Source organism: Phyllobates terribilis, unplaced genomic scaffold (assembly GCF_046119375.1).
Source record: "Phyllobates terribilis strain yellow unplaced genomic scaffold, ASM4611937v1 Scaffold_13__5_contigs__length_258822181, whole genome shotgun sequence".
Lineage (NCBI taxonomy): Eukaryota > Metazoa > Chordata > Amphibia > Anura > Dendrobatidae > Phyllobates > Phyllobates terribilis.
The window spans coordinates 254,165,201-254,178,804 of record NW_027362773.1 but is presented as its reverse complement, the minus strand read 5'-3'; the positions used below and the strand labels follow the sequence as shown (position 1 = coordinate 254,178,804).

Here is a 13,604-nt window from a genome sequence, read left to right as displayed (position 1 = left end):
CTTCAAGAGGAAGTCACCGGAAATGGTTTTCACTTCACAGGTGTGCCCTGTCAGGTTTAATAAGTGGGATTTCTTGCCTTATAAATGTCACGGGTGTGTTGCCACGAAGATCGTCACGAGTACACAGCCTGACTTCTCGCAGCTGACTTGTTGGTGCTTTGTGTTTTTTCGGCAGTGAAGGAGTTAATTCTCTCTCTCTCTGGGCTAGCTGAGGTCCAGCCTCGCCCAGCTGCAATCAATGCTTCTTTAGTGAGACTCCTTCATATTCCTGCAGGTCTGTTTGGGAGGTGTCGGTGAAAGCTTTTCATTCAGACTTACAGAGCGGATCGTGGTGTTTGGAGTTGCTGAGATAAGTGTATTTGGAAGTGTTTTTTCCCTTTCCTCGCTTTATCATTTATCTCCTTTCCCGTTGGTGTTCCCTCTGTTGTAGTTGTGTAGAAGTTGTATGCAAGGTGGTTTTGGTTTTTCCCTTGTACTGTCTCGTTCGTCTAAATACTGTGTGTGGGCATATTATTTCTGGTTCCCAATTGTTGTGATCGGGGTCCTTCTCAGGACTAGATTACTGAGGTGCAGGGATCCTCAGGAGGTAGGGGTTACGCTGGCGGCCTGGACCTCTGTACCTTTAACAGTACCTCCAGGTTGAGGGATTAGTCAGGGCCCCAGCTTAGGGTCAGCTTAGGCCCCCTACCTCCAGTATTCTGTGACAGTGTGACATTTTCACCGACCAACTTAGTTTTTCTCCAGCTACCATGGATCCAGTAGCCGGTCTAGCTCGGCAGTTGCAGAGTTTGTCCATGGGGCTGGCGGACGTTAGGTCCAAGGTTTTGCATCCTCTGGAGCAAGCCGGACCAGAACCTAAAGTAGCTCTCCCTGACAGGTTCACTGGGGGGCGGGACAAGTTTTTTGTTTTCCGGGAGGCATGCAAATTGTACTTTCGGCTGCGGCCTCGGTTATCGGGCAGCGAAGAACAAAGGGTGGGAATTGTCATCTCGCTCCTACAAGGAGACCCACAATCTTGGGCGTTCTCTCTTCCCCCAAGCTCCCCGGTTCTCCAGTCAGTGGATAGGTTTTTCGCTGCTCTGGGACTCGTATATGATGACCCAGATCGCATCTCCCTTGCTGAGTCTAAGTTACGTAGGATTCAGCAGGGAGATCGTCCGGCGGAGGAATTCTGTTCGGAGTTCCGTAGGTGGGCCACGGACACCCAGTGGAATGACCCGGCTCTTAGGAGCCAGTTTTGTCATGGTTTATCTGACAAATTACAGGATGTGTTGGCACAGTATGACTCTCCCGCGTCACTGGAAGCCGCTATGGCCCTTGCCATTCGCGTTGACAGACGGCTTCGGGAGAGGTGCGGGATAACTCTACCCCCTGTAATGTCTCCACCTCCTACAAGGTCCCCTCATATGGTGGTTCCCCTGGTCAGTCCGGAGGAGCCTATGCAATTAGGAGGGACATCATTTCGGGGAAGGGGACCGGTGGAGCGCCATAAGACAGGAAGGTGTTTCCTCTGCGGGAAAAAGGGACATTTTATTGGGGAGTGTCCATCCCGTCCCTTGCAGAGTAAAGAGTCGTCGAAAAAACTGTTGATCCCAGGTTGTGTGGTGGACGGCAATCTGGGAGTAGGTATTTCGTCCCTAGGTTCATCTCAGTTTCTCGTACCGGCGGAGGTGGTGGTGGGTGCGAGAACTGAGAGGATATCTGTTCTTCTGGATAGTGGGGCCGGGGCTAATCTGGTTGATGCTCGGTTTGCCCGGGTTCAAGGTATGCGATTGAGTGAGTTGGCTAAACCCATCCCCATATTCTCGATCGATGCCAGGCCTCTCGGTCAGGGAAGTTTTTTGCAAGCTGTGCATGGCGTAAAACTTCAAGTGGGGGCAATACATAAAGAACTGTTGTCTTGCTACGTGTTGGAGGGTCTTCCCACTCCTATAGTGTTGGGCCTTCCTTGGTTAGCTAAGCATAACCCGGTTATTAATTGGCAAACCAGAGAGATAAGCCAATGGAGTAAATTCTGTAATAAAAACTGCATGAACACGGTCATCGGTGCGGTTACTCCTTGGGTCTTACCTCCATTTCTGGCGGACTTTGAGGATGTATTCTCGGAGAATGGGTGTCAGGAACTACCTCCTCATCGCGAGTATGACTGTTCTGTAAAACTGCTCCCTGAGGCCAAGTTACCTAAAGCTAGGTTGTATAACCTTTCTGGTCCTGAGAGGCAGGCCATGAAGGATTATATCTCAGAAAGTCTGGCTAAGGGGCATATTAGACCTTCATCTTCACCGGTGGCCGCGGGGTTCTTCTTTGTTAAGAAGAAAGATGGAGGCCTACGCCCTTGCCTGGATTTCCGTGAACTTAATCGGATTACGGTCCGAGATCCGTATCCGCTCCCACTTATTCCCGATCTCTTTAATCAGATCGTGGGCGCCAAATGGTTCTCTAAGTTGGATCTCAGGGGGGCGTACAATCTGATTAGGATGAAGGAGGGGGATGAGTGGAAGACGGCTTTTAACACTCCGGAGGGGCATTATGAGAACCTTGTCATGCCATTCGGTCTGACTAATGCCCCGGCGGTGTTTCAACACTTTGTTAATGATATTTTTCGCCACCTGGTGGGACAGTTTGTTGTCATATATCTGGATGATATCTTAATTTACTCGCCGGATCTGGTGTCTCATCAGGAGCACGTTAGGCAGGTGTTACAGATCTTGCGGGATAATAAACTGTATGCCAAGTGGGAAAAGTGTGTGTTCGCCATACAGGAACTCCAGTTTTTAGGCTTCCTGGTTTCAGCGTCCGGTTTTCGTATGGACCCTGGGAAAGTGCGGGCAGTTCTTGAGTGGGATCGGCCGGAGAATCTTAAGGCACTACAACGTTTCCTGGGGTTTGCTAACTATTACCGGAAGTTCATTCGTAATTTCTCGTCCATGGTTAAGCCTCTCACAGACATGACTAAAAAGGGGACGGATTTTTCTAGGTGGTCTGACAAGGCTTGTCAAGCATTCTCCTCCTTGAAAAAATGTTTTGCCTCGGCACCCATACTCATTCAACCTGATGCGTCTCAGCCATTCTTTGTAGAGGTAGACGCTTCCGAGGTAGGGGTGGGAGCAGTATTGTCACAGGGTTCGTCCCCTGGTAAGTGGCATCCGTGCGCCTTTTTCTCTAAAAAATTGTCGTCCGCTGAGAGGAATTACGATGTCGGCAATAGGGAACTCTTGGCCATTAAGTTAGCTTTTGAGGAGTGGCGCCATTTTCTGGAGGGGGCAGTTCATCCGGTCACCGTCATCACCGATCACAAAAACCTGCTATATCTGGAGTCCGCTAAACGTCTGAATCCCAGACAAGCTAGGTGGTCATTGTTTTTTACCAGGTTTAATTTCGTCGTTACATATCGTCCTGGGTCTAAAAATGTAAAGGCGGATGCCTTATCTCGTAGTTTCCCTGGGGCCGGGAATACGGACGACCCGATTCCTATCCTTCAGGAGGGGGTGGTGGTTTCGGCAGTATGCTCTGAGCTGGAGGAGGAGATATTGGAGGCTCAGGGGGACGCCCCTGTTGGACCTCCGGGGAGACTGTTCGTTCCAGATCAGTTGCGACAAAAGGTGATCGAGGCACACCATAACTTAGTTTTTGCAGGACACCCGGGGAGTAAAGCAACTGTGGATCTCCTCTCGCGTCGGTTTTGGTGGCCTAACTTACATAAAGAGGTGGTAACTTTTGTCGCGTCCTGTGGGGTTTGTGCGCGCTCTAAGACCTCACATACACGTCCGTCTGGGGCCCTTTTACCTTTGAAGATCCCGGAGCGTCCTTGGACTCATCTGTCTATGGACTTTATTACGGACCTCCCTCCGTCTTCGGGTAAAACGGTCATACTCGTTGTAGTGGACAGGTTCAGCAAGATGGCACATTTTATCGCTCTTCCGGCTCTCCCTAATGCTAAAACTCTTGCGCAGGTGTTCATTGGGGAGATTGTGAGGCTTCACGGGGTACCCTCCGAGGTGGTGTCTGATCGGGGGTCTCAGTTTGTGTCCAAGTTCTGGAAGGCGTTTTGTGCACGGCGGGGGATGCATTTGTCATTCTCGTCGGCTTTTCATCCTCAGACCAATGGTCAGACGGAACGTATGAACCAGAGCTTGGAGACATATCTCCGGTGTTTTGTGTCAGAGAACCAGGAGGACTGGGCTTCTTTCCTACCTCTGGCAGAGTTTGCTCTCAATAATAGGCGGAGCGAGTCCACTGGTAAGTCCCCGTTTTTTGGGGCATATGGTTTTCACCCCCAGTTTTGTACTTTCAGTAGGGGGGGCTCTTCGGGGGTTCCGGAGGAGGAACGATTTTCCTCATCTCTCGCTTCAGTATGGAGAGGGGTGCTGAAGAATCTGAATACTATGGGGAACCGATACAAACGTATGGCTGATAGGAGGAGAGTGTCTGGTCCGGACCTAAGTGTGAACGATCAGGTATGGTTGTCTACCAGGAATATTAAACTTAAGGTTCCCTCCTGGAAACTGGATCCCAGGTTCATCGGGCTGTACAGAATCAGTTCTGTTATTAATCCGGTGGCATTCCGTCTTGACCTCCCCCCTACGTTTAAAATTCACAACGTGTTTCACAGATCATTGCTTAAGAGGTATGTGGCGCCGGTGGTACCGTCACCTTTACCTCCCCCTCCTGTGGTTGTCAATGGTAACTTGGAGTTCCAGGTATCGAGGGTCATTGATTCACGCTTTAATCGCCGGTCCCTTCAGTACTTGGTTCATTGGAAGGGGTATGGTCCTGAGGAGAGGATGTGGGTTCCTGCGTCGGATATTAACGCAGACCGATTAGTTCGGGCCTTCCACACGACTCACCCGAATAAACCTGGCCCTGAGGGTCCGGAGGCCCCTCGTAGAAGGGGGGGTACTGTCACGGGTGTGTTGCCACGAAGATCGTCACGAGTACACAGCCTGACTTCTCGCAGCTGACTTGTTGGTGCTTTGTGTTTTTTCGGCAGTGAAGGAGTTAATTCTCTCTCTCTCTGGGCTAGCTGAGGTCCAGCCTCGCCCAGCTGCAATCAATGCTTCTTTAGTGAGACTCCTTCATATTCCTGCAGGTCTGTTTGGGAGGTGTCGGTGAAAGCTTTTCATTCAGACTTACAGAGCGGATCGTGGTGTTTGGAGTTGCTGAGATAAGTGTATTTGGAAGTGTTTTTTCCCTTTCCTCGCTTTATCATTTATCTCCTTTCCCGTTGGTGTTCCCTCTGTTGTAGTTGTGTAGAAGTTGTATGCAAGGTGGTTTTGGTTTTTCCCTTGTACTGTCTCGTTCGTCTAAATACTGTGTGTGGGCATATTATTTCTGGTTCCCAATTGTTGTGATCGGGGTCCTTCTCAGGACTAGATTACTGAGGTGCAGGGATCCTCAGGAGGTAGGGGTTACGCTGGCGGCCTGGACCTCTGTACCTTTAACAGTACCTCCAGGTTGAGGGATTAGTCAGGGCCCCAGCTTAGGGTCAGCTTAGGCCCCCTACCTCCAGTATTCTGTGACAGTGTGACAATAAATGGGGTTGGGACCATCAGTTGTGTTGTGCAGAAGTCTGGTGGATACACAGCTGATAGTCCTACTGAATAGACTGTTAGAATTTGTATTATTGCAAGAAAAAAGCAGCTAAGTAGAGAAAAACGAGTGGCCATCATTACTTTAAGAAATGAAGGTCAGTCAGTGCGAAAAATTGGGAAAACTTTGAAAGTGTCCCCAAGTGCAGTTGCAAAAACCATCAAGCGCTACAAAGAAACTGGCTCACATGAGGACCGCCCCAGGAAAGGAAGACCAGGAGTCACCTCTGCTTCTGAGGATAAGATTATCCGAGTCACCAGCCTCAGAAATCGCAGGTTAACAGCAGCTCAGATTAGAGACCAGGTCAATGCCACACAGAGTTCTAGCAGCAGACACATCTCTTCAACAACTGTTAAGAGGAGACTTTGTGCAGCAGGCTTTCGTGGTAAAATAGCTGCTAGGAAACCACTGCTAAGGACAGGCAACAAGCAGAAGAGACTTGCTTTGGCTAAAGAATACAAGGAATGGACATTAGACCAGTGGAAATCTGTGCTTTGGTCTGATGAGTCCAAATTTGAGATCTTTGGTTCCAACCACCGTGTCTTTGTGCGACGCAGAAAAGGTGAACGGATGGACTCTACATGCCTGGTTCCCACCGTGAAGCATGGAGGAGGAGGTGTGATGGTGTGGGGGTGCTTTGCTGGTGACACTGTTGGGGATTTATTCAAAATTGAACGCATACTGAACCAGCATGGCTACCACAGCATCTTGCATCTGCATGCTATTCCATCCGGTTTGCGTTTAGTTGGACCATCATTTATTTTTCAACAGGGCAATGACCCCAAACACACCTCCAGGCTGTGTAAGGTCTATTTGACCGAGAAGGAGAGTGATGGGGTGCTATGCCAGATGACCTGGCCTCCACAGTCACCAGACCTGAACCCAATCGAGATGGTTTGGGGTGAGCTGGACCGCAGAGTGAAGGCAAAATGGCCAACAAGTGCTAAGCATCTCTGGGAACTCCTTCAAGATTGTTGGAAGACCATTTCCGGTGACTACCTCTTGAAGCTCATCAAGAGAATGCCAAGAGTGTGCAAAGCAGTCATCAAAGTAAAAGGTGGCTACTTTGAAGAACCTACAATATAAGACATATTTTCAGTTGTTTCACACTTTTTTGTTAAGTATATAATTCCACATGTGTTAATTCATAGTTTTGATGCCTTCAGTGTGAATGTACAATTTTCATAGTCATGAAAATAAAGAAAAATCTTTAAATGAGAAGGTGTGTCCAAACTTTTGGTCTGTACTGTATATATCCAAAAATATGGCACATACTATACCTCTCTTCTGTTTATTTCAAAACCCGGCTATAGAGTTGATTAATGGAACTTTTCACTACTGGTAATTTGTGAAAGTTACCAATTTATTGCTCAGTGTTTAAAGTACCACAATTTCTATATAGAAATATTGTCAGTCTAGTTAAGGCTAAAAGAAATGCAAAAAAATCAGAGTATCCAGTTATTTGTCACTTTCTCCCAGCGCTAATTGGCTATATTTTTACTAATTTTAGTTTCCCTCTTTAAGCAACAAGTGGAGGTTGCTAAGCCAATAAGCAGCAGGAGATCTTTTGGAAAAATTGTTATTTAAACCGAGCGCCAGAGCTATCACTTTTTAGTGCAAGTATCATAAAATGATAGAATTATTAGTATATGGATGAGCGGTTTGGTTATTGAACCAAAATTAATTTGTGTGACACTCCTATTCGCCGCAGGAGGAATGTTAGTAGAAAAACTGGTGTGAGCTGTTAATATGCACAAGTCCTATTCTAATAACATTTATAGTATGAGAAACTGTAGATATGTTATATTTATATGTATAATGTGTATATACAATAGTGTGCAAAAAGCTGGTGTGGATAAGAATGCTTTACATAATAGAAGTGTTAATAGTTTATTTTTATCAATTAACAAAGTGAGTGAACAAAAGAGAAACCTAAATTACATCAATATTTGGTGACCACTATTGATGAGTAAGCACTAAAATGCTCGGGTGCTCGTTGCTCTGGTCGAGCAAAACGTAATGCTCGGGTGGTCGACCTGAGTAACGAGCCCAATTTAAGTCAATGGGAAACCCCAGCATTTTTCCGGTGCACCCCTGAGGTCTGGAGGGGGCCTAAAAATTGTTCAAATCGATGAAAACCCCCTGGAAGCATCTCAGACTCCCAGGTCACTGCTGTGAACAATGTTGTCAAAATATTACGCCACTTTTACAGACTGACAATAAAATTTACAAAAACAAAGCAAACATGGATTTTCCTGGAAAAAATGTTGCAAAACATTCTTTGCAGGGTAATGACTTATATATAAGGAAAAATAGATAACCAAACACCAAAATGCTCCTCCACACCTTGGGCCATGTTCGCACGTAGAGTTTTTGATGCGTTTTTGCACTTATGCATTCACCAGTAAATGTAATTTTAACATTTCACTTTTTTTTCTTTTTTTTTTACTACATTATCTTGCCATGTGGTATGTGAGACAAGATCAGACACATATTAATAACAGAGAACCCAGGTACATAATGGCTGGAGGCACATCAACACCCATAAGTGAGAGTGTGCCACAACAGCAGCATAACTCTAAAATACATATGCAAACAAGAGACAAATGGAGCTTTTTAAATGCAAATAGAAAAATTCTTTATTAAATACATATTTTGATTGTAAAAAGTAATATAGAGTGCATTAAAATACAGTGTGCTCAGGACAGAACAGACACTCTAACGAGTAACCAGCCAAGGGTAGTGAAGTTATAAATATATTGAAGTACAAAATGGTATTAAAGTTCATAAATGCACAAGTCCACATATAGAACAAACTGGCACAGGGATAACCTTTTAGATATATATAATCTGTTGAAAGGGGCAGACAATGCTACCCCACAATTGGCCAGAGAAAAGGAGCAGGACTACTAACCCTCATGGAATGTAGTGCCAAGGGTGTAACAGAAATTGGACTTATGGAAAGTCACTTACCCAGAGGCTGGAGACCCCCCCAATGGGATGGAAAAGGTGCTGTTGCGGCTTCCCAACGCGCGTTTCGCATTGACCGTGCGTTGCTTTTTTCAAGGGAAGGTACTAGGATTGCCCCTCTAGGACCTTTAAGTAGCCGTAGCAACCAGTCACATGGAATGTCATGTGATCGGCGACAGGCCAATGGTGCTGCTTAGAATGGCACAAGTGCGTCAGGCAGGCCACGCCCCCCCCCACCGCACTCCCGGCAGTCAAGTCCACAGGGTGGACGCACCGCAGACAGTCAGCTGATCCGGCTGCCGCAGTGCACGTGCCGGCATAGAGACACCGAGAGGCGGCATTGTCTGCCCCTTTCAACAGATTATATATATCTAAAAGGTTATCCCTGTGCTAGTTTGTTCTATATGTGGACTTGTGCATTTCTGAACTTTAATACCATTTTGTACTTCAATATATTTATAACTTCACTACCCTTGGCTGGTTACTCGTTAGGGTGTCTGTTCTGTCCTGAGCACACTGTATTTTAATGCACTCTGTATGACTTTTTACAATCAAAATATGTATTTAATAAAGAATTTTTCAATTTGCATTTAAAAAGATCCATTTGTCTCTTGCTTTCATATGATTAGACACATCCAGAATGAACACTCATTTCTAGCTGATAATACAATCTAGCACCTGTTCCTATTTTAAAAGCAGCTAACAGCGGGAACAGAATTTTTTTTTCAGCACGGAGTATAATACAATAATCCCTGAATATATGCATGTAAGACGCTATCCCAACTGCGACGGGTCACCCGTACACGAATCTCAGATAAGAGAGGTAATATAGTAAAATTGAAAATAGAATTTAACTGGCTCTGAAGAGGTTTTTTTATTGCTACATTGCACCACCAAACTCTGAAGGAATGCAAGCAACCCTGTCTGCTTTCATCATTTTCTAATTACTGATCACCATTAAAAATTATGAATCAATCAACAAGTGCATGGAAAAAATCTATCAAGTTATGGATTGCTGTAGGGATGTATGCGGCCAGAATGAACACTCATTTCCAGCTGATAATACCATCAATCCAGCATTATCAATAGGGAAATTTTTTTTTCCAGCATGAAGTATAATACAATAATCCCTGACTAGAAGCCTATAAGACACTATCCCAACTGCTATAGGTCACCCATATGTGAATCTCAGATAAGAGAGGTAATTTAGTACAATAGAAAACGGAATTTAACTGGCTCTGAAGAGGGTTTTTTTTCTACGTTGCACTACCAAACTGTGAAGGAACAAAAAGCAACCCTGTCTGCTTTCATCATTTTCTAATTACAGATCACTGTTAAAAATTATGAATTGGTCAACGAGTGCATGGAAAATATCAAGTAATGCACTGTGGAAGAAATGTATTCAACGACAATGAACAACACTCCTCTTCAGCTGATGATACCTTGCACCTGTCCTTATTGTAAATGCAGATAACAGCGGTATTAATAGGGAATAGAATAGATTTTTTTTTTGTGCAACAGTATGCAGTATAAGGCAATAATACCTGGCTGTATTGGTGTAACATGCTATCCATACTGCGATAGCTCAACCGTAAATTAATTTCAGATTAGAGAGGTAATATTGTAGAACATTGAATCGATTTGAATTAGCCTTCCCATTATTAAAGAGTGGGTCTCCAATACTATTATTGCGTATATGTTATAATACCCCCTATGGCACTAAAAACCATCTCTGACAAAACGCTAGTGGCCAGGACCTCCAAGGCATAGAGAGAAAGTTCATGCCACGTGTCCAGCTTGGATACCCAATAGTTATAAGGCACAGAGGAATCATGGAGGACACTGGTACGGTCACCAAGGTAGTCCTTCAGGATCTTCCAAAACTTTTCCCTCCTTGTCAGTGTAACCCGTGCATAAGGGCTTGGGCACTGGGAGGGTCTGAGAAAACTGTCCCAAATGTTTTACAGTGTTCCCCTGCCTCTGCTGCATCTGTTTTGTTTTTCCCTTGCCTGTACTCATTTGTTGTGCAAGGAACTGTGACCTGTGCCACCAACGTTGTCAGCTGAATTTTTTTTTAATAATTCTTCAACAAGGGGCTTCTGGTGCTGCAACATTTTATTAGACCTGTCCACCACGGGAAGGAGAGATAGAAAGTTCTCCTTGCAGTGTGGGTCTAGAAGTGTGACCAAAGAGTAATTACTGTCGCCCGAAATACATACAACGCTAGGGTCACGGGAAAGGCAGCAGAACATAAAGTCAGCTATGTGTGCCAAACTGCCAACAGACAAGACTTCCCTGTCCTGACCAAGAGGATTACTGTCCATGCTCTCCTCCTCACCCTCCTATTGGTCCTCTTCCTCATCCTCCCTTTCCTCAGGTCATCCACGCTGAACAGACGGTATGAATGTTGTGTGGGTAGTACCATCTATAGCGCAGAAAACCAGCTCCTGTTCATCCTCTTCCTCCTCCTCCTCATTATCACCCGATCCGCATTGAGATAAGATGAGGCTGGGCTGTGTAGCATCACCCTGTATAGTTCCATGCTCCATCCCATCATGCTCCCCCTGCAATGCCTCCTCTTTAATTGTGAGCAGCGAGCATTTCAGTAGGCAAAGAAGCGGGATGTTGACACGAATTATGGTGTCATTGCCACTCACCATCTTGGTGGAATCCTCAAAGTTTTGGAAGACGGCACAGATGTCAGACATCCCTGCCCACTCATCAGCTCTTATGTGCGGAGGCTGACCTGAATACCGACGGGTGTGTTGTAGCTGGTACTCAACAACTGCCCTCTGCTGCTCACAAATCCTTCCCAACATATGCAACGTTGAGTTCCAACACATGGTGACATCACACACCAGATGGTGAGCTGTAAGCTGCAAACGCTACTGCAGCACGGCGAAGGCGACGAAATCTGTAGCTGACTTTCTGAAATGGGCACTCACGGGGCGTACTTTCACAAGCAGCTCAGGCAGATCTGGGTGGGTTTTGAGAATCCGCTGAACCACTAGCTTGAGCACATGGGCCAGGCATGGTACGTGTGTGAGGTTGCTAAGCTTCAGAGCCACCCCCAGGTTCCGGCCATTGTCACACACGACAATGCCTGGCTGTAGGTTCAGCGGTGAGAGCCATATATCTGCCTGCTCTGTTACAGCTTTGAACAACTCTGCAGCGGTGTGTGGTTTGTCACCTAAGCAGATAAGCTTCAGCAGCCCCTGTTGCCACTTGGCCGAGGCAGTGCTGCAGTGCTTCCAGCTTCTGACTGATGTGGTCATTTCGGGGATGGAGGCTGAAGAGGAGGTGCAGGAGCTGTAGAATGTAGGGGCAACCTGATTGACCCAGGGCCCGCAATCTTCAGCGTCGGAAGGATGTGTTCTGTCCCAGGGTCTGACTGGGTCCCGGCTTCCACAATATTAACCCAGTGTGCTGTCAGTGAGATGTCACGTCCCTGGCCACAAGCGATTGTCCACGTTGTTGAGGGCAATGTCGAGGTAATGTTCTGGGACACGTGCTAAGGCAGGGACGGCACACCAGGAGAAATAGTAGCGGCTGGGTACTGAGTACCGAGGGACGGCCGCCGCCATGAGGTTGCGGAAAGCTTGTGTCTCCATGAGCCTGAAAGGCAGCATTTCCAGTGCAAGCAGTTGAGAAATGTGGCTGTTTAGTATTGTGGATTGTGGTTGGCTGGGTATTTGCGTTTGCATTCAAAGGACTGAGGTAGGGACAACTAAATGCTGCGCTGGGACAATGACATGGATGTGGTTGCTGATGGTGATGGTTGCAAGTGTTAAACGACAGGTGCACCTCTGTCTGGCCTGCACATTGTGATAGCACGAAAGCGTTGTACATTGCCATCTGTACAATGTGCACAGCCAGCTTCTTGTACCACACCTTGGCCTTTCTCAATGCCCTGTAGGGCAGGAGGACTTGATCAGAAAGATCAACTCCCCGCATGTACTTGTTGTACCCCAGAACACAGTGTGGTTTGTGGACCTGTGTAGAGGTACCTAATACAGTGCTGCCATCACCATGTATGGTGATCAAGAAAAGGACATCCCTCTTGTACTTGACCACCAGCATGCTGTCGCTACATTGGGCTCTGCTGTCACCCCTTCTGAGCAGCTTCCCAATTAGCATCTTAGAGAGGCCTTTCTGATTTTTGCTGACAGTACCACAGGCTGCTGTAGCTTGCGCAGAGAAGGTCTTAAAGAGTGGGATGCTGGTATAAAAGTTATCTACATAGAGGTGATAACCTTGATCCAGCAGTGGATGCCCAAAATCCCACACAATTTTCCCACTCACTCCCAGGACAGGGTGGTATTCAGGGGGTTCAATCCAGGAGTTCTTCCCTTCATAAATCTTAAACTTATGGGTGTACCCCTCAGGTACTCTCACACAGTTTGTACAGCTTAATTCTGTACCTGGCCCTCTTACTGGGCAGGTACTGCTGGAATTTGAGCCTCCCCTTAAAATGGATTAGGGACTCATCCATGCAGATGTCCCTTTGGGGCACGTACATCTCAGCAAACTTGTTGCTGAAGTGCTCAATAACCAGCCGAACTTTGAAAAGACGGTCAAAGTTGGGATCATATCGGGAGGACACCGTGTATTATCATTATAATGCAAGAATTTATGGATGACCTCAAAACGATTATGGGTCATCGCCATTCGGAACAGTGGAGTGTTGTTTAAAACATCAACACTCCAATATTGCCGAAGTTCTGGCTTCTTCAGTATCCCCATGTGAAGGACCAGCCCCCAAAATGTCATAATTTCTACTGTGTCTACAGGAGTCCAGTTATAAAATGATGAAGAGCGGTTTTGTGCCAAAAATTGCTGGGCATACAAATTTATTTGGTCTGCTATGAGTTTTACAAAATCCTCAGAGAAAAAAACTTTGAAAAAGTCAATTTCTGTGAGGCTGTTGATGTCAAATTTGATTCCTGATTGCGCCATAACATCAGTAATCAGTGGCTCATAGTCTTCAGGGGGTGAGGTCCATATGGGGCCAGTAACGGTGGGTGCTTATTCCGTTTCTGTCCTGG

General features: G+C 46.3%; 1 protein-coding gene across 2 annotated transcripts in view; it reads left to right on the top strand.

The window, feature by feature from the left end:
• Positions 1–13,604, top strand: part of LOC141174469 (hydroxysteroid dehydrogenase-like protein 1) — a 47,240-nt gene that overhangs the window by 13,567 nt on the left and 20,069 nt on the right. The gene's annotated exons all lie outside the window — the stretch shown is intronic.